Source organism: Thalassophryne amazonica, chromosome 21 (genome assembly GCF_902500255.1).
Source record: "Thalassophryne amazonica chromosome 21, fThaAma1.1, whole genome shotgun sequence".
NCBI classification, from domain to species: Eukaryota; Metazoa; Chordata; class Actinopteri; order Batrachoidiformes; family Batrachoididae; genus Thalassophryne; species Thalassophryne amazonica.
The window spans coordinates 25,236,982-25,264,768 of record NC_047123.1 but is presented as its reverse complement, the minus strand read 5'-3'; the positions used below and the strand labels follow the sequence as shown (position 1 = coordinate 25,264,768).

Below are 27,787 nucleotides of genomic sequence, written 5' to 3'. Positions count from 1 at the left end.
ATGCTGCACTTCTTTTTTTAATTCTCTTGTTGGTTTAACATTATTGCGCTTTTCAACTGTTGTATAATCAAGAGGAGTTTAATTTTTCAGTGCTTCAAACTTGAACAGAAATTTATCACCTGCAACCTTTCCAACTTTATTTACCTTTTTGTTTTTCAGTCATTCTGCAGCGATTTTTCAGACTGATCTCAGTGCGCTGATGTAGCTGTAATACAGCACATGCAGTAATGGTAAATGGACTGCATTTATGTAGCGCGTTTCCATCTGCATCAGACGCTCAAAGCGCTTTACAATAATGCCTCACATTCACCCTGATGTCAGGGTGCTGCCATACAAGGCACTCGCTGCACACCGGGAGCAACTAGGGGATTAAGTACCTTGCCCAAGGGCCCTTAGTGATTTTCCAGATTTTCCGGGATTTGAACCGAGGACCCTCTGGTCTCAAGCCCAACGCTTCACCACTAGACCATCACCTCCCCCACTGTTAATGGCATGTAATACTTCGGTGTCAGAGAGGTTCCCCTTGCTCGGTTGACAACCGGAGTGGCCACAGGGCAGAGCCTGTCTGGTTGATCCTGTTAGACAACAGGTGTCCTTGTTCACATCTCCAAACATCCCTTTCAGCTGTTTCAGTTTTGGTTCTTTTTCATTGCACTGACTGCTGTTCGGTTAATCTCCTGCGTTGATTTTTAGCCTCCCATCCCCCATACACACACACACACACACACACACACACACACACACACACACACATATATATATATATATATATATATATATATATATATATATATATATATATATATATATATATATATATATATATATATATATATATATATATATATATATATATATATATATATATATATTGGCTTTTTTGTCTTGTGTAGCTTTTTTGCGCTGAGATTATGAAACACGTTGAAATAAGCAGCTTGTAACTCAGTCATCTCACCATGTAGCGCGGCCATGTGCGCTGGTTTGGTTTCACCTTAGTTACACTGGCTGTAAGCCAGTCTCACATCCGTGTAGGCGGACACGGACGAGATGGGGTCTCTTTTCACATGGATTTAATGTGATGAAGTCATTCTCAAGCATTCATTTGTAACATTATCTAATAGGCGCCCTATGCTTTGAACTCTGAGAGCGGCCCGGGTGCTGATAGGATTATATTGAATGAACGTTACTCTGTTTGATTTGTTTTTTTCCCCCCCCCCTTTGTAGGCTGCGTCTACTACAACACTCCGTGCATGCATTATGTTGTCCCCTCTCTCTTATCCCTCAGCTGGAAACTTTAACCACTGATTTCTCAGGGTATTAAGTGGCCATGGCCTACGTCTGGAGGAATCAACCAGTTAAGCCAGAGCTTTTAACCTTCAAATTCTATCAATCTGTCACAAGCACGTTCAGAGCAGCTGGAGCCTTTCAACTTCTATTATTTGTTTCAGCATTACACTCCTTTAACTTTGTCCCTTTACATTTTCTGGCTTGCTTTCTTTTTTTAATGTCATCAAATATAAGCATTTATATATATATATATATATATATATATATATATATATATATATATATATATATATATATATATATATATATCTTTTGGAAACAGTTCTTCACCTCTTGTAAAGGGAAACGTAGATATTCCTTTCAAGTTGATTTTTCTGACTTTGGCTATACTTTTGGTGGATTACGGGGAAAGCCTCTTCATTAATTGCCAACAGTTATGTACTTGACCCTATCCATTTATTTGTCTGTTTGCTTGTTTGTCTTTGATTGTGTACAAAGCATAAAGAATAAGCGAATCCATTCCTTCCCATTTACAGCCACAAAAATAGGGATTTGTTTTGCTTGTGTGATATACCTCTCTGCCACCTGCTGGACATGTAATAATAATCTTGTGCCATAGAAATGTCTGCCACATGCTGCCCATATCTGGGGTTGTTACAGGAAGTCTTACCATCACCTCACCTGTATGATGGAAATTAGGAGCAGTTGCATGTACTTTCAGTTCAAATGAGATTGTTTCTGTTTCTTTCATTTCCAAAGCCTTGGTCTGGTGGCCAAAATGTCTCCGCTGCTTGTGTGGCAAGATTGACCTTTGGTCAAGGGAGTGTTGATTAAAAATTTGGTGGTGCTCAGGATCTCTTTCTTTTTCATTGTAAGCTAGAGAACTCATCAAAGGAACTCCTAACATTCTTGAAGAGTGACATCATCCAGAATGATCCTGTTATCTGTGTTTTTTTTTTCTGTTCATTTTGAGATAGGTTCTCCTTTGATCCCGTCTGAGCTGTTCCAGTGTAATGATGTCATAAAGATAAATAATCTCCACACACACGTCATGCTGTCTGAATCCAAATTGTCACATAGTTTTTGTTTGCTGTTTCTTTTTCATTAGAGTAAATTAATTTTTCCTTTTTATTTTGAGGCGTGAAATTGAACGTTTTGTGGATTTGTCCCGTCTATGTTTGCAGTTGTGTGGCTGCTTTCTACAGAGATTTTTGAAATGAGGAAAGTTGTACGGCTCTTCTGGGATGGACACATCTGTTCCAAGGGGGTAATTACAACCTTTCCAGGGGCTGGGTAGAGACCAGAGAGACCCTTTTTAATGCTGGCATTTAATTTCTGAAAGTTAGGGTCTCCTACCAGGGCAGGGCTGCAGGAGTACAATTATATCTCCACCCTAAATGACACACGTACCGTTTGTAACCCTGTAGCCTTCCGCCACATGATACGAGCCATAATATAATGTTCCTGTTTCACACATTCCTTTGCAGAACTCAAGTCTTTTTATTATTTCAGGGCTGTCAGTCATGATTCATCTGCAAAATATGCTTGTTCATTACAGTGCAGCAGAGCGTTCTATTTGTGTTTCAGAAATTTATGACATTTATATTACATTTATTCTTATTTTCTCGTTCACGGGGCATTCTTGAGACATTTCTTCACCACTATTCCCATCACCTTGTATGTTTGGTTTTTGAATAGAAGGAAAAATAAGATCTTTTCATCAATCAGTGTTGGGGAATTTACTACACAAGCTCGAGTTTTCACAGTTAAACTTTTTGGAATACTCTACTGTGTGCAGTCAAATTGACATATTACATGAGTTTCATATATGTGAAAACCCTGGTTTCAAGCTGTTATGGACTTTAACCTCATTAACACTGGCTTGGTGTGTGCAGAGCTCAGCCCACTTCGAATCAGTTGGTCTTGGTGCATTTACTGTACATGGCAGGTAGATTGAACTGAGCATGCTAGTTTCCATGGTAGCAACCTTGCTGGTTGTTGAGGAACACAGTGCACATACATAACGCCCACCACGACGTCCATGCTGGTCTTTGTGCACCATTTCTTCTGCCCATGGAGTCAGGACAAACATCTCATTGGTGGACCACACTGCCCAGCGTTTATTCAGCACAGACAATATGTACACTTAAAGTAACAATGCTGCGTGTGCCTGAAGCACAACACAAACATGTTTTTGCTGTGCTTTCAGGAAGTGTGCCACTTTTGTCTACACTGCTAAATCTTTCACAGCAGTGTGCTCATCCTGGAACGTGCCCACATTAGATCGGAGGGCTTGGTTTGGTTGGATTTGGCAAAGGACAGTATTCAGTCAACGTGGTGACATGCACATTCTTGATGACTGTGGATTGATCATTGATGAAATTTGTATTCATTTCTTTGATTTTTATTTATTTATTTCTATTTATTTATTGATTTTATTTATTTTAGTGTCTCAAAAAAACAGTTTTGGTGAGTGCTGAAAACGCCATCTGAGGCCAACTCCAAAAGCAAATCAGACCCTAAAGATCCCAATTTTAAAATTCCCTAAACATACAGCAGACATACACAGGCTTGCAGCTTGGTACAAAGGACAGTTTTGGTCTCTATAGATAATGAACCCATTCACGACAATGGTATGGAGTGTGAATTGTGTAGTTTAGGCTGTTTGACACAATAAAGTCTTGACTACTTTGAGGCATGGTTGCTTTGAATGACAGCTAGTGCGCCAGATCAAGCGGCCGGCTAGCTGCTAGCAATGACTGCTGCTTGCTGTGGACTTTTTGTTTGTACTTTGTGAGCATTTTGACAAATATTTGAGATAATATGGCTTACTGTGTTAATTTTTCGAACAGACAATTTAAGACTTTGGTGAGCCAGTATTTCAGTTGAGTGAAATTTTGCTATTATTTAATTTGTATTTTTCCACCTGTGGCACTAATTAGGTGGTATAGAATGCTAGGTGATGTTAGCTCCACTGATGGTGCCATTGTTACTGATGCAGTGCACCAGTCTTTTTTTTTTTTTTTTTTTTATGTTATCACCCAAGCCACTCATTATGAACATGACCACCCAGTCCAAATAAATATGCATTAATCAAACACACAAACCAAAGTTGGCCTTTTACATTTACTTGCTTGGAAACTTGGAGAAGGGTGTTCAGGCTTCATTCAACCCTCCCAGGTGACAGCACTTTTTTCCACGCTCCACTTCTTTGCCAAGGAGTTGGGGGGAATCAGGCACTGCCAAGATGATAGCCATGCTGTTTGAGTTTCAAAACCACTCTTTCGTAAACCTAGGGGTGAGATCACAAAGTGTTTGTCTAGTGTAGATGCAGTCTGTGGTAGTTGCAGCCATCGTTTGGGTCTTCACTCATAATGCTGGTGGATATCATTTATAAATCAAAGTTAGACTGGGTCACAGTTGCACTGATTCCAGAAGGCAGTGCCATTACCCATAAACTGCCAGATCCAAATGTAGGCTACCTGCTCCCCATGAGATAACCAAAAAATTGATAAATGACCCCTATCCTTTATTGATATGCTTGATACTCACCGCTCGAACAGAAACCTTCGTGAGAACAGGACCTGTCTGTTATTCCAGCTGCTTGACATTCTTTTCTGCGGCAGCTGCCCAAGACTGGACAGTTTCAAATGTTATCCAGTCATGACTGCACCGGCATGGCTCGCCACTCTTATCTGTAACACCAGTTTTTTTTTTTTTGTTTTTTAGATTAAATGTTCGGCGTAACTTAATCACCGGTCAGATTTTAAATGTAAGTTCGGTAGTGAATGCTGCAGAGTTTCAGGTATGGTATCATCCAGCATAACCTGTGATTTGGAAGTTGTCCAGAAAACTTGAAGCTACAGGCAATACTACACGCTGGCATCTCCAAATGGCAGCGTGTGGCAGCTGTTGGAAGTGTTGGAACTTTAAATAACCCAGAATTCATGTAAGCACACTCGTGTTCAGCCAAAGCGGATGACTGCTGTGCTTTATGTCAGAAGGATAAGAGGCAGGGATTGTAAATGTTCATTTGATTTATGATTTTAAGTGTTTTAGCAAAGAAATAACACATAAAGACACATTCTACTGATTGGAAAGTGTGGTGTAATAAATTATCCAATGACGTCCAGCATACACCATGAGGACCTGTTAGCACATCATGGAAGGTCCCTGGCTTCCAGTGGTACCCAAAAATCCTCCAAAGAGACTGAGTACCAAAGCCATTTGTACCTTTGGTTGTTGCTTACCATACATTAGGACTGGAGTAAAAAAAGGATGAAGACTTTCAGTGTAACATGGAATATGTACCCAGGGACCTTGTTCTGCATTATGCACCTAATGCTGCAGGCACACACCTGTTTCTGCAAGTTGGTTAACTTGTGGTGCAGAATTGCAACAGCACAGAAGTAAAAATAAGGCTTAGTGCAGAAATAAAGGGATTTTGCACAATAATACCCCTTTAAGTAGACTGTGTTTAAGGTTGTGTACTCGGATTGTAGGAGTTTAATAAGGAAGAGCAAATATTTTATTTACATATGACTTCCTTGACACACTTTTAGTCCTGTCCATCTTCGTCCTGCAGCACCGTGCTTTCGTCCGCACATCTACACCTTAGCTTTGTTTCCCTCTGGCAACACTCCAAACAAACCCTAAACAAGTTTTCCGAAGCCAGATGAGTAGGTAGGCGGGGGGTGCTGGGCGGCGGCTACGGCTCGTCTGCATCTTATTAAAGCTGGGAGTGTTGAAAAGGGGTGTGGCCTGGAGCCAGTAACATCTGTGCCTGTCCCCTCTGCTCCCACGTCTTTTTGCAGAGAGAGAGAGAAAGGAGAAGATTATTAGGGAGGGAGAGCGAATACGGCGAGGAGAAGTTATCGGCAGCCAGCTGACTGTCTTGGAAATCTCAAAGGGCAACAACCTGTATGTCGGACTGATTTCTGGTTTCTCTCCATTTCCAGCAGCCGCCGTCTAACCGCTGCCTCTGATGGGATTTGACAGCCTCTGGGATTCACACGTCCAAAGTCTTTATTAAGCCATCCGGCTGTAAGCAGATGACTGAACCTGAGTGGATTACATACCCTCTACAGGAAATGCTCTGCTGTCTGCCACGCACAAGCATCCTTTATTCCGTCGACAGCGCAGAGAGCCGGACACTGCGGTGAGTCAAGGACATAAAGGGAATGATCACAGCACAACGGAGACAAGCTTGCACCGGGACAGGGTAAGGGCAGCTGAATGAGTGCGTCTGTTTGGCTCTGTACAGAAATGAGCACATGGGAAAGCAGAGGAAGAGCCAAAGCCGGCTGCTATCTGCTGGCTGGAATGTGTGTGCGTGTGTGATCGGGAGAAGCTCCATGTGCACAAGGGAGTCAGGCTTCTGCTTTATCACTCCCCAGGATGCAGATTCCTCTCAGCGAGACGTAGGTGATGGTGTCATGTCTGTCTAATTAGGAGGTGCCAGTGCGGAAAACTGTGTTGCCGTAGTAGCTGGGTGGAGGGGAAGGATGACAGGGTAGTCCAGGCCGAGCCCCGAGGGCTGATTTGGTGGTGAGAGTCGTCCTCTGCGTGCAGGGAATGCCCCATAATGACAAGGCTGGCGTGGAGATGGGCTGAGCTGGTGCAGGAAATATGTGCTGCTTCCCGCACACACATCCACACCGCTGCCTCCCACCAGCTGGTGTGTGGGGTTTGGCATCCATAGCCCGTTATCAGTGTCAAGTGTGTGTGAGAGAGACGGTGTGCCTTACTTTTTTTTTTCTTCACAATGAGGGGGAGGAGTGCAGATAATCAGGTCAGAGGGAAAAGGAAAGTCACCTTGAGCGGGAGAGGGGTCTGGTCATTTCCTCTCATTGCCCCGTCCTTCTCAGGTTCCACCCGCTTCCCCCCTTCGGAGTCTACTTTCCAATTCAGAGGTTGCACAGATCAACCGTCTGCAGCACGCTGACAGCCCGTCTTTGTAATTTAGCTGGATTTCTTTCGTGACGCTTGTTATTGAAGGCTGCATTTCGTAATGGTTTTGTTATTTGTTTTTGCCACTGAATTAGAGAGACAATCCTATTTTCCCTTCTCTAAACATCCACAGCAGATTAAAAAGGAGGGTAATGTGCAAGGGGCTTACGTTAAATCACCCACCCACCCAGCTTGCACCGGTCACCCACTGCTCTGGTTACCATAGCAACTGAGGCAGAGGTAGGGCTTTTTAAAAGAACGGACAGCAGCTCAGGGTGTCCTAGATATGTTGAAAAATGCTCCCCGCAGACATTGTTGATGCTTTATTAGCTGTTTTTTACTGCAACCAATATTGATCTCTGCAGAGCTGTTACTGTTGATGATGGTGTTTGCGCTTTGGGATGTTTGCAGTCGCGCAAAGTCTAAAGCTGATAACTGAGCTACCCAAAGGTTGTTTTTGCTAGACCTGAAAAGATTTGTCAAGCCAGAAAATAATCAAATGTTGGGGATGTTTGACATACAAAATAAAAATCTTTTGTCATAGCCTCTTAAATATGAGGAGTTGTTGCTTTTCTGTTATATCGTTGTACATTCAGTACAGACTTTGGTTTGTTGGTCAGAAAAATGACAGAAAACACAACTTTTAGTTATAGTGAATTGTATTTGGCATTTTTGCACTGTTTTTTACATTTTCTGAAGTTCCATATTGACAGACAATAAAAAATAATGCAGTTACCGCCTTAGTTTACTTTTCTGCTCCACCAAAGTAATTGCATGTTAACCATATTTTCTGTAGTTTTTGTTTATTGGCGCTGATGTTGTCATAGTTTGCTTTAGGTTTCAGTTATTAGATTTTTATATAAAATAATTGAACAGCTACTTCTGCTAAATCAACTTTGTCATTAATTTTGCAAGATGAATTACTATTTAGCTTTTCACATGTTTATGATTCTGTGCTTTTCTCTGTTGTCCTCAAGCTTTGGTAAAAGCCTCGGTATGTACCCTGTAAAATGCATTGAGAGGGTGAGTCCATCCACTACAGGCTGTAAACACGATGACTGAAAAACAGTCAGTGCTATCATCTTGTAAGTCTCTAAATTAAGAGGGCATGTAATGAGGATAGGCTGAAATTTGCTGAACATTGATGAATTGGCGAAAAAATTGGGAGGAAAAAAGCTATTATTTTACCAATTTAATATACCATGTACTGTACCTGTCTGCCAGTTCCTGAACACTGCCACCTGCTGGACATTTCTGGTATTTTTGCAGGGAATAATCTTATCACGTCATGAAAAATCGGAGACTTGTGATTATCTCATATGAAGTTTTAAATTTGTTTGTCAGGTTCTTTCATTTCCAAAGTGTAGGTCTGACAGGCACCAGGGCCATTACTTCATGTGTATAATTTAAGGTGAAAGTATTTCAATTTTTGGTTCTTTGGTTGTTTGACAACACAAGACAATGATGCCAACTTGTAATTATCAATATCTCTCAATATTTTCTGACAATGTTTGTCGAAACCAGTCATTTCCAAAATTATAAACACCGGAGCCCACTTAGAAATCTGAAAATCTTCTGGAACCAACCCAAACCCTTTCATTCCAATTTAAATTCCATGGCTTTGTTTTGTAACTTCTGATTACATTTAAAAGTACCGGTAATCAAATATTTTTTATGTAATTTTAAACTTTATTGTAAAATTGAACATCAAAGCCTATATCATGGCATGGCGTCCGCCATAGGTGTCTGCATCGTTGTCGTCCGTCCATTGCTATATCTCACAAACTGTCTAACTTTTTCTAATTTGACAAGGGTGTAAGATGAGTTATTGACATTGTTCCCGTCTAAAAATCATATTTGTAGATTTGTTTGTTTGTAAATGACGGCCATTTGTATGCCAAAAATAGCCATTTTGAGCACTTAAAGGCAATTTTCTTTAACTGTTTCGATAACGTTTTTCTAATTTGTTAAGGGCATAATATGGGTAATTGAAAGCAAAAAAACAAATCACATCAAAAAATTATAGTTGTAGATTTGTTTGGAAATGGCAGCCATGTTTATGCTGAAAACAGCCAATTTGTGTATTTAGATCCAGTTTTCTCAATACCATCCAATAACTTTTCTTTTACTTTAAAATGGGCACAATATTGGTCATTGACATTGTTCCTGTCCCCAAATTACTTGTGTAGATTTGTTTGTTTGGAAATGTCGGCCATTTTTATGCAAAAAATGGCTGCTGCTGTTGTTGCATGTGGTCTGGGGCCAAGCAAACAATCGTTAATGCCATTTGCGTTGTTTTATCAATGGCACATCTTGAAATAGTGGAAACATTGACATAGAGTGCTCATGGAACCTCCTGCTGTGACATTCCACTCTCCACTTTCATAACCATACCATCGCTTAACTTTCATCAAGATGACTTAAAATGGTACTTGCCTGTTTAGTCATTAGATTCCAGAACGATTGCCCAAAGACAAATCAATAAAGGTGAGTTAGAATTGTCATTAAAAAGAAAAGGTCTTAGGACTACTCAACATATACTGAAAGAATCAGGATCCAGTTTATTGGCATATTTTGAGCACTGGATGATTTGCACCAATCTGACTGAAAGTTCAATTTACCGTAGACTCTTGGAATAAACATAACTTGTGTGATACATCACATTTAATTTGCAGCCACCATCTGCACACAAGATAGTTTAAGTTGACAATATAAACAGGTTTGGAAGCACATGTACTTTATGCAAAACACAGCATATGCAAATGTTTGCAAATTAATGTAACAAAGAAAAATGATGTTGCAATTCCAGTGTGGCAAGCTACCATAAAACAAAAGTTATGTTTCAATTCAAACATTATCTATGTACGTGTAAAATCCTTTCCCCCACAAGTAGGAAACACCATTATAAGGTTTAATTTTTATTTTATGCCAATTAATTTGGTTAAATTTTTTTCTGTATCATAGGATATGGCCAATAAAGTGACCCAGATGACTGAGTTGAAGGGTGTTGTCACCGGTTGAGTCGTTTTCTTCCTCACCCTGGGACTAACCTCCACTTGAAGGTTTGACCCAAGGAAGAATGCTAACATGTTGAGTGGGGGGTTGGCGAGTACGTCTGCAGAACAAGTTTGACAACCTTGCCTGTTGAGAGAGCAGCAACCTTTTAACCTGCTTTTTAATCTCTGTCCTCCCTAAATTTCAGCAGCACACTCCCCTCTCCTAAATGGACATTTTTGTTTTGTGCCGTTATTCCCTTGTGTAAGCATTAATGGGACAGTTCAGAGACTTCAGTCTTGTGATCTCATAGAAAAAATGTTCTGCTGTCTAATCTGTGACCGTATGGATGGTTCGATTACCATAGAGCTTCTGTGCAGACTAGCCTGCATGCATTCATTTGAAGCATCCAGGAAGTGTCTCAGTTATGTTTCTAGTTGTTTCAGAAAATACTTTTGTAAAACACAATTCAAAGTTAAAAGATGTGGCTGCTCTGTTACTAAGTGGACAAATCTGCAGGCTTTCAGAGCGTTGTGACATTTAAAGCTACAGTTTGTAGGATAAACAACAAAATGGGTGAAACACCGCACACTGAAATTGGCTTTCCTCTGGTTTATTTTTTTTTAACAGCACAAATGGAAAACAGCATTCATAATTATTTGTTTATTAGTGTATAATTACTTGCAACAAAGAATCAGTGTGTTTTCATAATATTCAAATGAACTTTTCATATCTATATGGGAGAGGCCACCCTTATGGAGGCTGCCATGTTGCTACAGTAGCCCGTAAGGGACATACTAACTCAGTCTTTCACATTTTGCAGTGAGGATGCAAAAATTTGAGAACCTCATTTTTGTGAAACGGAGTGCCATACATAATGCTTGTCACAAACGAAAACAAAGGAGCAAGAATCTTGGTTGCCAAAAAAGCAAAGACATGAAAGGAAACAAAAACTTGACTGGCAACAGCATGATGCAGTCTGCAGCCTCACCATTAGGGGGTGGTGAAACCAGCACACTGTACCTTTCAGGGTTAAAAAGAGAACATTGACAAACATTCATTTATCAGCACTGAGTTTGTTGCAATTCTTTGTTCCACAAATATGACTCTGACAACCTCGACAGACATGTCAATAATCCTGATTATCATAGAATCTTGCTGCCATGATGGAACAGTCAGTCATCATGTGTTTAAGCTCATCTCAGTCAGATTGCATTAATCACCACCTTTGTTGTTTTTCCCGTTTGTCTTTTGATCATTTCTGACCAGATTCTTTGTGGTTTTCTGTGAAAACAGGTCTGGTGAGGCACAGACTGGGTGTTAAACTGATCTGACTCATCAGATGAGGGTGATAATATTGTCTGAAGTCATGTGCAGATCATGAGTCTGTCATGAAGGACGTGGAAAACAATTAAATTACCTGATGTAACTTGACTGATGGAGTTCCTTGCTTTCAGTCAGAGTAGATACAGTTACTACTGATGTTCCTCCTGTCGCATTGTCTTTAGCCGTCAACACAACAGTAAACGCTATTTTCTTTCTGTAGTGGGAGTTAGTGCTGCTTTTGTTTGAAAAGTTCTCAATCTTGAAAAATAATGGTTTTTGTTTCATTTAACTTTGGGCTTGCAAGCCTGACTTTGTCATAGTGAAATGAAAAATATATAGACCAAAGTGCATAGTGCAAGTGGTTTTGGGGAGTATCCAAGTCCACTTTACCATTTACAGGGCACGTAATCTAAGCACAAAGTGACCTCATGATTCTATCGGGTGTGCCTGCGTTGCATCATAGCAGCGCCATGTGGCCATTCTACTCAATCCTTTTGGTTGCACCAGCAGCACCACTGTGCAGTTCAGGCACATCCTAAAAGCTGCTCGTCACTCTGTGGAGAATATGTGCCAGATTGGCAGAACTGGATGGAAGAAGCATCAGTTTGGAGAGAGCTTATCGAGACAGGAAATCAGCATGCACAAAATAATAGTGAATCTGGTTGTATTTTACTTTATTGCACATGGTAAAATCCTCCATGTAACTACATAGCTGAAGCCCAAAAAATCAAAAGAAAAATGACAATCACCAAATAAACAGTTGCTCTGCAGCAAAACTGCAGGCGGGATGTCAAGCCGTGTGCACGACTGAATAAAACTGTGATGCAAAGCAGCCACACCTGCTAATGCACAGGGCCCAGTGGGGTTGTACGGGCATTTCCATGTGACTTGTAGTATAGTTTTTGGATATTTTTTTGTGTACTTCCCACACATATACATTTTAAGGCACTATTTCTTTCATGCATGTGCCTGTTGACACAAGGTGTGACATGACATAAACAAAAAATAAGATAAATCTTTAATTAGTCTTTTAATTACTTCTAATTACAGCGTGCTTTGCATTACACCAAAAGGCCTTTGTTTCCTGGAAAAAAAATTATTTTATATTTAGATGACTGAAAATGCAAAGGAAATGCTATAAATAAATTCTTGCCTAATTTTCCCATTCAGCATAGGAATGCCCATATTATTTATTAACTAAATTAATCACGAGTGCATTTTGGGTGTAACATAAAATAAAGTGATTAGACTGTCGTCTGTGGAGAGTTAGTCTCATCCACACTTCAGTGTTGGATGGCACCCAACTTTAATTCTCTTGCCAAGTCCTGCCTACTTTTGAAGATCCAGTGGCGTTAGTCCCTCGTACTGTGTCTCGTCACAGAAACTGAAGATTGTTTTTCTTACAGCTGTTTGTGCCTTTAATAGCAACACAGCAGTTTCAAGGAATGACAGGCTTCTTTTGTAAATGAAGAATCATTTTATGGCTCAGAGCTGAAAAATATTGGTAAGAAACCATTAAAACTATTAAAAAGCTCCAAGATAGTGTATTATTGATTATCTTATAATTTATGGCATACTAAATGATTGATTATAATAATTGTACTCCAGCCATCAGCCTTCTTGCCTATATATACAGCAATGTTGTCCTGGATTTAAAATTTTAAACATACTGTACGTCACACAGACATTCGTCATTAAATCAGACAAAAACTCTGAGTTCAAACCACATTATATTCCATCATCTACAGTATAACAGTGTGAATGATGGCGTTAGGATTAACTTTCATTGGGTTCAGTCCATCATTATTACTTCAAAAGTCCTGTGAGATCAGAGCCTGTTTCACATGCAGCCCTGCAGAAGTGTAAAATTGATCTGACAAATTAAAAAAACCCTCTCTGTTGTTACAGGGAGAATGTTATATGCCTTTCTCTGTGTGTCTCTGTATGTTAATCCTGTAATCTGAGAGCCACTTCAGCACTACTCCCTCAGCCATGTGACATTAATGCTCCAGAGGCAATTCCTTTGTCGTATCGCGCTACACATCCCTGTAAAGTACGTGCATGCATAGATGCCTGAACCCTGCTGCCACAAAACACCACTTTTAAGACATTTTTTGATTATCTTGCAGCTTGTTTGATTGATATTTAATTTCTTCTTAACCTGCCAGTCAGTATTTCTGTCATGCCCAGTTAGTCCTTCAAGTCTGTCTTGTGTGTGCCCATTGTGTTCCAAAGTCACCATTAAAGCTACAGTAAGCAGGATGTAGTGTGACCTAGTGTTAAGGCTGCAGATAGCATTATGCTGATTAATAGTTACTTTCATGCATTTTGCACTTGTGACCTGATGCTGCGCTCAAGTCATGACAGCTGTGAGTTAAACATGCACTCTAAAGGTGCCCTGACACTTGCACGACTTTGATCCGCGCACTTGCACACACTCTGCCGTGCAGGAGAGTAAACTCGTCGCAAACCGTTCTGCAAACTGTTCTTCACCTCATGAAGCGCATGAAAGACAGAGAAGGGGGAAAAAAAGCTCCAGCTGAAACGGTCCTCTGTGAATCCTGAAGTGATTAAAAGTGTTTTCAACAGACAAACTGAGAGATGATGATTAATCCACGACAAATTAATTATTTTATATGGGCAGCGTACAGCGCACAAAGCGCAGCATCCAGTGGAACAAAGCATGGCATCCAGCTGGGAACACAGCGGGTGGGATTGTCACGACAAAGTGCACGAGAGTGCAGAGCCAAAATGCGTGCAAGTGTCAGGGCACCTTAAATGTTGTATTTCTCATGCACTGAGGTAGCCATTGATTTTTTTTTTTTTTTTTTTTTTTTTTTTTTGCCAGGTTTCTCTGGACTGAGGTTGTGCATTTTGATGAAAGTACTACCGCTGTGTGAATCCCAAGCCTTTTGTTGCAGTTTTATAAACTGATCCAAAATAAATTACTAAGTACAGTCCACAACAATCCTGGGGGTTTCCAAAACCCCGTGAGCTTCTTGTTGAGAATATGAACATAGTACAGTGCAGACAGTGTAAATCCCCCAAAATGAACTGTGTCTCCAGTATGTATTTTTTATATATACTTTTGTGCTCTGTGGCTGTGAGATACACAATATGGAATGCTGACTTACTTTACAAATATGACCCATAAATCTCATGTTGAGATGATCACCACATCTGATCCATCCCAAATCCTCAAGTAGAAAAGTAGATTAAACTCCTCTAGACCAAATGGCTTCCGAGCCAGTCTGTATCACATCTATGACTATTACACTCTATATATATCACTGTGTCTTTAAGAGTGGGGTTTTCCACTTTTTTTTTTTTTTTCTATATTACAAGTACAGCACACAGGTAAAAGTCCATTTCAACTATATGAAGTGGTAGGACCAGGTATGAATAATTTCTAGGAACAATAGCAAAATGGCACCTCTGTTATCCCTGGCTACTGTGTGCTTGCGTCAGTCACTCTTTCTTGTACCCACGAAAACTCAAACAAAATTGTCTGACTCTTACCCAATTTTAACTGGACATCTCAAGAGTGACCATGGAGCAGTTGAAATTTGGGCGTGATTTGGATTTTGGTCTAAAGACCCCCCGCTCTACTGAACAAAGTAAGGCTCTTCCAAGGTGGATCTGCATGTCGATTTGACAAGTTTTACGCTCGATGCCTTTTTGTGACACAACTCCACATTACATGGAGAACAGACAGGGGTGGCCTTTAACCACCAACCTTCTGGACTGAAAACAAGCACACTTAACCACTTGGCTCGATTTTTAACATTAGAAATCCTGTGAGTTAAACTGTTATGTTACTTCATTCACTGGTACCTTCACATTTTCCAACTCTTGTAAAAGTTCAAAGGTCAGTGTGAGGCTCTCACAAGGCTGGTCATAAGACATTAACCTTGTGAGGTAAAAACAAAATCAAAATGTCCACTATTGGGAGACCAAATGATATGTTTGAACTTTGTATTCAGTTCACAGTTTTTAAGACTGTAACACAGGTTCAGAACTGTAAAGTTGTGTTATACTATTTATACTATGCTAACAAGCAAAAAAAAAACAGCTAACATCTTCTTCTGGGCTTCTTCTCTGCTGCACTTTCTGCTATTGAATGTGTTGCTGCCCCAAGTGGTGAACAAAAGGCGAGTAAAAGCAGCAACAGCATGCTGCAGCCAAGCAGTAAAAACCTGGAGAAGAACTCTGGTCTTTCATGTATATTTGAAGGTAAACAATGTTATTAGGGGTCCAAGCCTGCGGCTGGGGACAGCGGTGGCAAAGCAATGCTGTTCCCAGCCCTAGCAAGGCTGGAAACCCTATTGTTTTCTTTGTTTTTTATTAGAAGTCCAAGTCTGCCGGTGCTGGGGACAGTGGGTGCGAAGCATATGCCCCACAGGTAGCTTGTGAGGCAAAGGAGAAAGATTTGTGGAGTGAGTTAGATGAGGTGGTGGAGACTGTGCCCAAGCATGAGAGTGATGATAGGAGTGGACGTCAATGGACATGTTGGCGAAGGGAACAGAAGTGATGAGGAAGTAATGGGGATATATGGTGTCAAGGACAGGAATGTGGAAGGACAGATGGAAATTGATTTTGTAAAAAGGATGGAAATGGTTGTGTTGAACGCCTACTTTAAGAAAAGGGAGGATCACAGGGTGACATGTAAGAGTGGAGGAAGGTTCACACAGGTAGATTACATTCTTTGTAGGAGATTGCAAGCTAAAAGAAATTGGAGACTGTAAGGTGGTGGCAGGAGAGAGTGTAGCTAGACAGCATAGGATGGTGGTCTGTAGGATGACTTCAGAGGTGAACAAGAGATCAGATGGTGTAAGCTGAAGGAGGAAGACACAGTTGTTGTGTGTAGTTCAATGAGCAGATGAGAGAGGCACTGGATGGAGGGGAAGCAGTTTTAAGCAACTGGAAAAGTACTGCAGATGTGGTGAGGGGGACAGCTAGGAAGGTACTGGGTGTGACATCTGGGCAGTGGAAGTAAAACAAGAAGACTTGGTGGTGGAACGAAGATGTCCAGAAAAGCATGAGGAGAAAGAGGTTGGCAAAAAAGAATTGGGATAGTCAGAGAGATGTAGACAGGAGTACATGGAGATGCAGCATAAGGTAAAAAGAGAAGTGACAAAAGCATATAGCATGCTGTACAAGAACTTGAAAAGGAAGGAAGGAAAAAAGGACTTGTACCGATTGGCCAGACAAAGGGACAGAGCTGGATAGGATATGCAACAGATTAGGGTGGTAAAGGATACAGATGGTAATGTGCTGACAAGGGAGGAGAGAGTGGTGAGAAGGTGGAGGGAATATTTTGAGGAGCTGATGAATGAAGAAAATGAGAGAGAAAAGGCTGGATGATGTGGAGGAAGTGCACAAGATTAGCAAGGAGGAAGTGAAGGCAGCAATGAAGAGGATGAAAAGTGGAAAGGCAGTTGGTCCGTATGACATTCCAGTGGAGGCATGGGAATGTGTAGGAGAGATGGCAGTGGAGTTTCTAAACAGGTTGTTTAATAAAATCTTAGAAAGTGCGAGGATGCCTGAGGAGTGGAGATGAAGTGTGCTGGTTCCTATTTTTGAAAACAAGGGTGATGTGCAGAGCTGCAGTAACTACAGAGGCAAAAAGTTGATCAGCCACAGCATGAAATTATCCAATCCAATCCACTTTATTTGTATAGCACATTTAAACAACAGAATAGTTTCCAAAGTGCTGCACATAATGATTATACAAACTATACAAGACAATAAACCAACTCAGATACTAATAAATGAACATTAAAAACAATAAAACAATAAATAAATAAAACACTGGGCCAAAAGACAACAGAGGACCATACAACTCATGCAGAGCTAAGCCAGAGAGTAAAAGTGGGTCTTCAGACGAGACTTAAAACACTCCACTGTGGGGGCTGTTTGAACGTGGAGAGGCAGAGCGTTCCAGAGTCTAGGCCCAGCCACAGAGAAGGCCCTGTTCCCCCTGGTCTTGAGTCCCGTCCTAGGCACCACAAGCTGGAGCTGGCCCTCAGACCTCAGAGCGCGTGCTGGGGAGTAGATTTGGAGGAGGTCTACAATGTATTGTGGGGCCAGTCCGTTTAAAGCTTTAAAAACAAATAATAAAATTTTCAAATCAATTCTAAAATTAACAGGGAGCCAGTGCAAAGACGCAAGAATGGGTGTAATATGTTCATGTTTTTTGCTCCCAGTTAAGAGGCGTGCAGCAGCGTTCTGGACTAACTGCAATCTGTGAAGTGTATTTTGACTAATTCCAAGAAAGAGTGAATTGCAGTAGTCCAGGCGTGAAGAAATAAAAGCATGCATGACGCGCTCCAAGTCTGAAAAGGATAAAATTGATTTAATTTTGGTTAAAAGACGAAGATGATAAAAGCTGGATTTAACAAACGCATTGACCTTCTTATCCAGTTTAAAATCCAGTCCATAATGAGTCCATAATGATGCCAAGGTTGGTGGCTGTGGGCTTCGTGTGTTGACTGAGAGGGCCCAGGTCTAATCGAGCTGTGTAACCGACACTGGGCCCAAACACAATTACCTCAGTTTTGTTCTCATTTAAGCTAAGAAAATTTTGAGCCAACCAAGCCTTGACGTCTTTCAGGCACACAAGCAAGGGTGTCAGGGGGCTGCTAGAGTTCTTCTTAATAGGCAAGTAGATTTGAGTGTCATCTGCATAAAAATAAGATATGACATGTTTTCAGGTACAGGGTAAAAAGAACAGGCCCAAGAATAGAACCCTGGGGGACTCCACAGTTAAGAGGAACAGAGGACGAGGTGGACTCCCCCAGCCTGACAGTAAAGGAGCGGCCTGTAAGGTAAGAGTGGAACCAGTCCAAGGCTGTCCCTCTGACACCCACACAGTTCTCAAGAAGGGATAAGAGTTGCATGGTCGACTGTGTCGAAGGCAGCAGTCAGGTCTAAAAGCACTAAAATAGCAGAATCACCAGAATCAGTGATTAAAAGCAGGTCATTAAAAACCTTTAAAAGTGCAGACTCAGTGCTGTGAAACGATTTATAACCTGACTGAAAACTGTCTAAAATGCTGTGTATTTCTAAAAACTCTTGTAGTTGTGCAAGAACAGCTTTTTCCAAAATCTTTGAAATAAAAGGAAGCTTAGATATAGGCCTATAATTAGAAATAACAGAGCTATCAAGACTCACTTTCTTTAGAAGAGGCTCAGATACAGCCTGCTTGCAGAACGCAGGGACTTTTCCTGACATAAGGCTGCTGTTGACCAAAGCAACGACATCAGGGCCGATAGTTCCCCAGACCTCTTTAAAGAGTCGTGGGGGGATACAGTCTGAGGGACAAAATGAAGGTTTGAGATTTTTAATAATGTTTGAAACATCTGAAAATGGCACAAGTTCAAACCGGTCTAACACAGCAGAACAGGTGTGAGCCATGATTGAACTGGCCGAAGTGACAGTCATCCCAGCCCTAATACTGGCGACCTTATCACAAAAGAAATTTAAAAAGCGATTACAAACAACTTGAGTCGCTTCCATAGTGGTGGATTGGCCAGGGTTTAGCAAAGATCCAATAGTTTTAAAAAGAACACGAGGTTTGTCCCAGTTATCAGAAATTAGATTAGAAAAATATTTTGCCTTTTCAGACCTGACCATATTTTGGAATTTTCTCCAACTATTTTTAAGAATTTGATAGGAGATGGTCAGTCCGTCTTTCTTCCATTTGCAGTCCGCCCTCCTACACTCACGTCTGGCCTGTCACACAGTTTCATTCAACCAGGGCTCTTGCCTGGTTTTAGGGCGCATAGCTTTGAGTGGAGCAATAGTATTCATAATGGTATTGCATGCCGAAAGAAAAGTAGATGCAATTTGTTCTGTGTCTTGGCATGTGACAGCTACATTGTTTTTGAGGCAACAAAAAGGGAGGAGAAATTATCTCCCGCTTCTGGCCTCAGCTGCCGGCGATAGCATGCAGAACCGCTGGGTTCATTACTGCCATCCAAAATAAAGTTAAATAACACTGGATGGTGATCAGAGAAGACTGCATCCAAAAGCTGAACATTACTGACATCAAAACCATTAGTTAAAAGCAAGTCTAACCTATGACCAAATATGTGCGTTGCTTCAGTAACATGTTGCATAAAATTAAAAGTATCAATCAATTCTAAAAACTCAGTAGCCAAAGGCTTGGACAGACAGCAAACATGAACATTAAAATCACCCAGAAGTAAGATTCGGTCATACTGTGGAATAACAGCTGGAAGCAAGTCAGAGAAATCCTTTAAAAAAATCTTTGTTGTGCTTGGGTGGGTGATAGATAAGTGCGCACAACACAGGGTTGCGCTGTCCCAGTTCAAAACAGCACAATTCAAATGACGAAAAACATCCAGGCATGATACTTTTATATGCCAAACTGTCTCTGAAAATAGCAGCAATTCCACCACCCCGACCACTGCTTCTTGGAACATTAATGAATGAGCAGTTCGGAGGAACCAGGTCAACAAAGGCTGAGGACTCACCCGCACAGATCCAAGTCTCAGTCACAAACAATACATCCAGAAAGTGTGTGGAAAAGAAATCCTGCAAAATTAAAGTCTTATTCATCACGGAGCGCGCATTAACTAGCGCACAGTTGATAATCTGGGTATTGGCCACCGAAGCTACCTGGCTAAGGCCTCGGAGGTTGGCGTGGTTTATGCCTGGAGAGACTTCAGCTTGAAGTGGCTTGGTGGTACGTAACATCCAGGGCTCCACATAAAGCGGAGGGACCACAGGAACCAGCCAGGCGCCAGAAAAGTTCAATGCGCGGCGTGACGTGAAACGGCGAAAACAGTCCAGTCTATTAGTCTTTCCCAAATTATGGGAAAGAGTAATAGAAGCTTGGCTTAGAAAACAGGTGAAGATCTGTGAGTAGCAATATGGTTTCATGCCGAGAAAGAGTACTACAGATGCAATGTTTGCTCTGAGAATACTGATGAAGTATAGAGAAGGCCAGAAGGAGTTACGTTGTATGTTTTTGGATTTAGAGAAGCTTATGACAGGATGTCAAGAGAAGAGTTCTGGTATTGTATGAGTAAGTCTGGAGGGGCAGAGAAGTATGTGAGGGTGGTGCAGGATATGTACAAGGACAGTGTGACAACAATGAGATGTGCAATAGGAATGACACTCATTCAAAGTGGAGGTGGGATTACACCAAGCATCAGCTCTGAATCCTTTCTTGTTTGCAGTGGTGATAAACAGGTTGATGGAAGAGGTCAGACAGGAGTCTCCATGGATGTTTGCAGATGACATTGTGATCTGTTTTGAGTGTAGAGAGCAAGTTGAGTGTAGCTTGGACAGGTGGAGATATACTCTGGAGAGAAGGGGAATGAAAGTCAGTAGGAGCAAGAGTGATTACACATGTGCAAATGAGAGGGAGCCCAGTGGAATAGCGTGGTGACAAGGAGTAGAAGTGGTGAAAGTAGATGAGTTTTAAATACTTGGGGTCAGCTGTCCAAAGTAATGGAGAGTGCGGTAGAGAGGTGAAGAAGAGAGTGCAGGCAGGGTGAGAAGATGGAGAAAGATAGCAGGAGTGATTTGTGACTGAAGAATGTCTGCAAGAGTGAAGGGGAAAGTTTACAAGACAGTAGTGAGACCAGCTATGTTGTACGGCTTAGAGACTGTGGCACTAACAAAAAGACAGGAGGGGAGCTGGAGGTAGATGATCTGAAGATGTTAAGATTCTCTTTGGGAGATGGCACTTTGACTGCTGTTCGATATTTTTCCTCTTTGACTGTGCCCGAATGTTTTGAACATGAAAAAAACATTCTGGGAGGCAGCACGACTGTGCCCAACTGTTTGGACTGCACTCAGAATGCTGTCCGGCGGCCGCAAATGCACCTCGAAACCTCCCAAATGCAGGTCGAATTTTCCTTCGGCCTCCAGTGTGATGGGGTATAAAGTTTGCCCTTTTGCCGGCAAAGTTGTTGTGACAGCACCGTCGTCGCTCATGTGGCTCTGCGGGTCAGGCCCACATCTTACAGCTGCATCGTTACAAGTCACATGGGCCTCGCGGGGCTCGGGAGGTGGACCGCGAAGGGAGATTGAACCCCATGTGTACCTGCTGGCAGGTCTAGTTGGTAATTATTTCCAAAAAAAAAAAAGAGTATACGTGAGAACAGAATTCATTTATTTAAAATTTATAACTTAAACTATTTACTACTAAATACTCGTACTACTATTTTGCAAACAATTTAATATCTGGTTAATTCAGTTGCCTGATTTGCCTGTAAAGTTTTATTTGCTTTAACATTCACACTTGGTGCCTGTTGCCTTTGGCTGTAGAATTTCTTTTATTTTTAGACGTGGGAGTGCTGTTCAGCTGCTCGTCCCGGCCATAATGAACACAACTGACAATCTAGCCATAATATGTATAGATATCAAATATTTAAATACATAATGTGTCTGAAATACTGAGGAGGTGAAGATAAGAGGTATTTCACACATCTGTTTTGAATAAAACACTGTGGTCCACTGTTCCTGTCCAAGGTTGAATTCCTGCTTCAAGTGAAACATATGCCAGTTTATTAGCATCAACTTTCAGATGACTTTAGTGTTTACAAGTTACATTACAAAGTTATCTATTTGTTACCACAGTTGGTCTATAAATCATTTAATGACAGACTACCATAATTGCTTTTAGGTCATAAAATTATGTTGTAATTATATTGTTCAGGTAAAAACTGGGTTTGTGGTTTTAAATGTTTGATTCCACATTCACACCTCATATTTCCACCATGCCAGAAGTGATTATTGGCAGTTATTATTTCTTTCTAAGAAGCTGTTCTCCAAATTTTACACAGTACTGTCATTGTGTCTGCCAGTTTTTGTCCACTTCAAACCCAGTATCTTAAGGTGGAATTGGAAATGTGAAAATGATTCATTCCTAGATGAGCTTATAAGCCATAAACACCCTCACAAAAGACTTCAGTTGTGGCAGGCTTCCAGCCCAAATTTTTTACTCTCATTTATCATACCTTTGCAGTAATTGATAAGTGATAATCTATATATTTTACACTGCTTTACAGTCCATGCTTCTATTCACCTTGTGGTGTTTATTGTGTTGTAATTGCTAGTATATGTAACTATGTACAAAATAACTCTGAAATGTCACCAGATTTTTACCATATTTTGCAGGAATATTCCTTTGGTTAGTTCTCCAGATGCGTTGTAAAAATATAATCCGATAAAAAACACTTTTTCCAGGATATCTCTGCAAACAGTAGGGCAAGACAATATAAAGCTTACATCATTTAATAAATCATTTGTAATCATACTATATCAGTGACGTTTTTATGACATCACAAAGATGACATGAAATGATGTGATAAATTCTCAAAACATTCACATTCTACATGAAATATTTAGGTGCTGTTGTACAGCCTTCTGAAGGTGATGGACTGAGATGTTCCACTGTGATTTGCAGATGCAACTTCTCACATGGAAGATTAAACTTTTTGTCACATTGAGTCAAATAGCTACAGCAACTAGTGCAGGATTTGACAATATGGCGATTTTGACAGTTGCAGTGATGATAATATCTTTATTGTTAAAGGGCATATCTCACTCCAGTCAACACTGTCTTTAAAAAAAATTATATACCAGATTATGAATCATTACTTCCAGCTCTTTAACTTGTGTTTGTGCTGATGTAGCCAATAATAATAAAATCAGCCATACAGCATCTGAAAAATGGAGGCAGATTCAGTTATTTTTAGTTATAAAAGTGATGTAACTTCAGGTGTTGAGTAATTGCTGCCTGAAAGTCACCCTGCCTTTGTCCAGTTCCAGTCCACTTCATGACTTACACCAGTGCACACAGTCAGTTTGGGCTGCTTTTTGTCTCCAAATGTAATATGGCTTTAATTTGGCTTTTAAGTCGAATTTGTGTATTTTGTGATCAACATACAGTAGTGTTCAGAATAATAGTAGTGCAATGTGACTAAAAAGATTAATCCAGGTTTTGAGTATATTTCTTATTGTTACATGGGAAACAAGGTACCAGTAGATTCAGTAGATTCTCACAAATGCAACAAGACCAAGCATTCATGATATGCACACTCTTAAGGCTATGAAATTGGGCTATTAGTAAAAAAGTAGAAAAGGGGGTGTTCACAATAATAGTAGCATCTGCTGTTGATGCTACAAACTCAAAACTATTATGTTCAAACTGCTTTTTAGCAATCCTGTGAATCACTAAACTAGTATTTAGTTGTATAACCACAGTTTTTCATGATTTCTTCACATCTGCGAGGCATTAATTTTGTTGGTTTGGAACCAAGATTTTGCTCGTTTACTAGTGTGCTTGGGGTCATTGTCTTGTTGGAACACCCATTTCAAGGGCATGTCCTCTTCAGCATAAGGCAACATGACCTCTTCAAGTATTTTGACATATCAAATCAGTTTTATTTATATAGCGCCAAATCACAACAGTCGCCCCAAGGTGCTTTATATTGTAAGGCAAAAGCCATACAATAATTACAGAAAAACCCCAACGGTCAAAACGACCCCCTATGAGCAAGCACTTGGTGACAGTGGGAAGGAAAACTCCCTTTTAACAGGAAGAAACCTCCAGCAGAACCAGGCTCAGGGAGAGGCAGTCTTCTGCTGGGACTGGTTGTCCCAGCTATATCCAAACTGATCCATGATACCTGGTATAGGCCCAACACCACAGTAGGAGAAACATGCCCATATCATGATGCTTGCACCACCATGCTTCACTGTCTTCACTGTGAACTGTGGCTTGAATTCAGAGTTTGGGGGTCGTCTCACAAACTGTCTGCGGCCCTTGGACCCCCCCCCAAAAAAAAAATTTTACTCTCATCAGTCCACAAAATATTCCTCCATTTCTCTTTAGGCCAGTTGATGTGTTCTTTGGCAAATTGTAACCTCTTCTGGAGGTTTCTTCCTGTTAAAAGGGAGTTTTTCCTTCCCACTGTCGCCAAGTGCTTGCTCACAAGGGGTCGTTTTGACCGTTGGGGTTTTTCCGTAATTATTGTATTGCTTTGCCTTACAATATAAAGCGCCTTGCGGCAACTGTTTGTTGTGATTTGGCGCTATATAAATAAAACTGATTTGATTCTGCACATGTCTTTTATTTAGCAGAGGGACTTTGTGGGGGATTCTTGCAAATAAATTAGCTTCACACAGGTGTCTTCTGTCACAGCACTTACAGGTAACTCCAGACTCTTTGATCATCCTGGAGCTGATCAATGGGTGAGCCTTTGCCATTCTGGTTATTCTTCTATCCATTTTGATGGTTGTTTTACATTTTCTTCCACGTGTCTGTCCCCCCCCCCCCCCATTTTAAAGCATTGGAGATCATTGTAGATGAACAGCCTATAATTTTTTGCACCTGCGTATAAGTTTTCCCCTCTCCAATCAACTTTTTAATCAAACTATGCTGTTCTTCTGAACAATGTCTTGAATGTCCCATTTTCCTCAGGCTTTCAAAGAGAAAAGCATGTTCAACAGGTGCTGGCTTCATCGTTATAGGGGACACCTGATTCACACCTGTTTGTTCCACAAAATTGACAGACTCACTGACTGAATGTCACACTACTATTATTGTGAACACCCCCTTTTCTACTTTTTTTTACTAATAGCCCAATTTCATAGCCTTAAGAGTGTGCATATCATGAATGCTTGGTCTTGTTGGATTTGTGAGAATCTACTGAATCTACTGGTACCTTGTTTCCCATGTAACAATAAGAAATATACTCAAAACCTGGATTAATCTACTACTATTCTACTACACTACTATTATTCTGAACACTACTGTATATCTTTCTCCACCTCTTTGTAACCCCCAGTGTATTCAGAGAAAAAAAAATAAAAAAACAAAACATTGCATACGTCTCAGTAAGAGGGAATAATAATGATTACATAAAATGAAAGTGGTGTCGTTGATTTCACTCCTGTAGTGTTCACATACAGAGCCATATAGAATTATTGTTCCATTGTGTGGCACTGTCTTTTGTCCACAGAACAGTGTCCCTCCATCAGCCTCCTTCCAGTAGCGCTTAGCTTAGCCATCGGTTTAGCTCAGCTTAGCCAGGATCTCAAAGTGCCGGGAGTTGGTCCATGTCGCGGCTCTCCTGTTAACAGCGGTCACTCGTCATCGCTTTTCTGTCCGACTCGGTGATCACAGAAGCGGCTTCCCCAGTGAGACTCGCCAGAATCCCGCATGTAACATCTTAGTTTAGCGTGATGTAACGCCGCGGCACAAACCACAAACACGGATGATTCCATGCTTTCGGGAGAGGAAACGCGCTTTGTTCTCCTGGCCACACAAATGGAAAGAATAAAATCCATGATTCGATCAGTGTTTTGAAGACCATTCTCACACTGTGCTGGGCTTCATTTCTCACTTTCCTTTTCAGAATATTAACAAATCTGTCCAAATATTAAGCAACGCTAGTCATTTTAGTGCATCCTTGTAAAATGTACATTCTAACCATTTTGACGTATTCACCGGCAAAGTCCACACAAAACGCTGATTTCACACTGTAAAAAAATTCAGTTTTTCCTTGAGTTCAGTAGAGTGTTTGGAGAGGTGTGGTCTGACATGATGTCATCAAAGTCAAGTTTTTTAGAGATGTTCAGGTGAAATCAGGCTAAATTCCCCATGTTTGTCTTAATTTCTCAGGGCACATGGCACCAAAAATAAAACGCAATACATCAGTATTTTCACAATTCTTTATTTAGAATAGTCAGCCCATTTGACATGTTGTTTACAAGTGATATGCACTTTGAGTATGTTGACAAGGGCAGGCGCGGTTTTATTTTAATGTGTACCAACAACCACAGAGCCCTCAGAATTACAGAGGAATCATCATGAAGCATTCAAACGTCCTGCTCGGAAAATAATTTGTGTGATGGAATACAGAAAAGAAAAGCTGAAAGGGTGTTGCACTTTGTTCGTTGCACGTTTGACGATTGTGAACGCCTCCTCTGGTCTTCTGCCTTTTATCCAGCAGACCTGACAGATCAGTTGGTTTAATGTGAGCTCCTCAGCAGGCACAGCTTCACTCGCTTTCCGAACACTGGGATTCTTTTTACACTTTGGACGCACGCCAGGTCACCAGTCAAACCACATGGTCAAGAACACAAAGCTGTGCAAGGAGGGAAACCTCTTACAGAGAAGTGTTTGTTAGAATATGAGTGGGTGGGCTTAATTGTGAGTCCATGAATGAAGAAGTATAAAAGAATTTGCTTTGCACTATAAGCAGCTCTTTACAAGAGGAATGCTTCTCCAGTACAGACAGGAGTCGGTGATTATATTTGAAGGGCAGCTGTCAAGTGGCGTTGTTGGTTTTACACACTGTAAACTGTTAGCATTTCCAACACGCCTACTGCAAGGATAATTCATGCAAATAGATATAAATCATTCTGCTATATCCTGCACATATGATTTATCTATTTGTGCATTAAACTGTGTATCAAGAATGCCACAGTGGGGGGTCAGCTGTGCAAACCAAGTTCAGGAGTGTGTGCAGTCACACTGCAAAATCGAGAGCACACACTAGTGCTGAGAGCCTTTAGATTAAAACTTAGCAGCAGTAGAGCACCAGTTTCTTTTCAGCAAAAGGAGTGTGCATGAAAGGGAATGAAGTTTCTGGAATTTTTTCCCCCCCTTTCCATTTTCTCCCAGTTGCTGTTCTGCCCCAGGGGTGCAGGAGAAGATTGGAGTGACAGCTACAAGAGGTCTAGTGGTATGCCGCCCCTCTCTGACATGAGCTCTGCCCTCATTATAAATTACAGCATATTGATGAGTAATGGAATTGCTTGACCTGTGTTCAAGGTCCGCTGCTTAATCATCGAGGACTAAACCAACCCAAAAGCACAGTTTTTTTTTTTGTTTTTTAAAGGACAAGTTCCATATATCTGTCCAGTCGTCCATGTTTACATGGATATTATGTCATATGTCAGGAATCAGTGGTCCTGCAGTCTGAAGATTAGTACTATGTTATTTGCAAAATAAGTTTCTGTATTCTGTAATGCAACACATAGCAACACTCAGAAATGACAAAACCCAGCAACAAGTGAGGCGGGTGAGCAGGTCCTGGATTTAAATTAGTCAGTGTCCCAGGAATTCTATTTGCTCCTATTAAACTGTGTGTGTGTGTGTGTGTGTGTGTGTGTGTGTGTGTGTGTGTGTGTGTGTGTGTGTGTGTGTGTGTGTGTGTGTGTGTGTGTGTGTGTGTGTGTGTGT

At 40.9% G+C, this 27,787-nt stretch overlaps 1 protein-coding gene across 5 annotated transcripts in view; it reads left to right on the top strand.

Annotated features, from left to right (window-relative positions):
* Positions 1-27,787, top strand: part of LOC117502731 (disheveled-associated activator of morphogenesis 1-like) — a 79,897-nt gene that overhangs the window by 14,110 nt on the left and 38,000 nt on the right. For 2 of the 5 annotated variants that reach the window (XM_034161836.1, XM_034161831.1), the window contains exon 1: positions 6,091-6,508. The exons of 1 other annotated variant lie outside the window; for it this stretch is intronic. The gene's annotated coding sequence lies outside the window, so the exon portion shown is untranslated. Of the gene's footprint in view, positions 1-6,090; positions 6,509-27,787 lie in introns of those variants that run through there. 2 more of the 5 variants (XM_034161832.1, XM_034161834.1) reach the window with 2 other exon arrangements.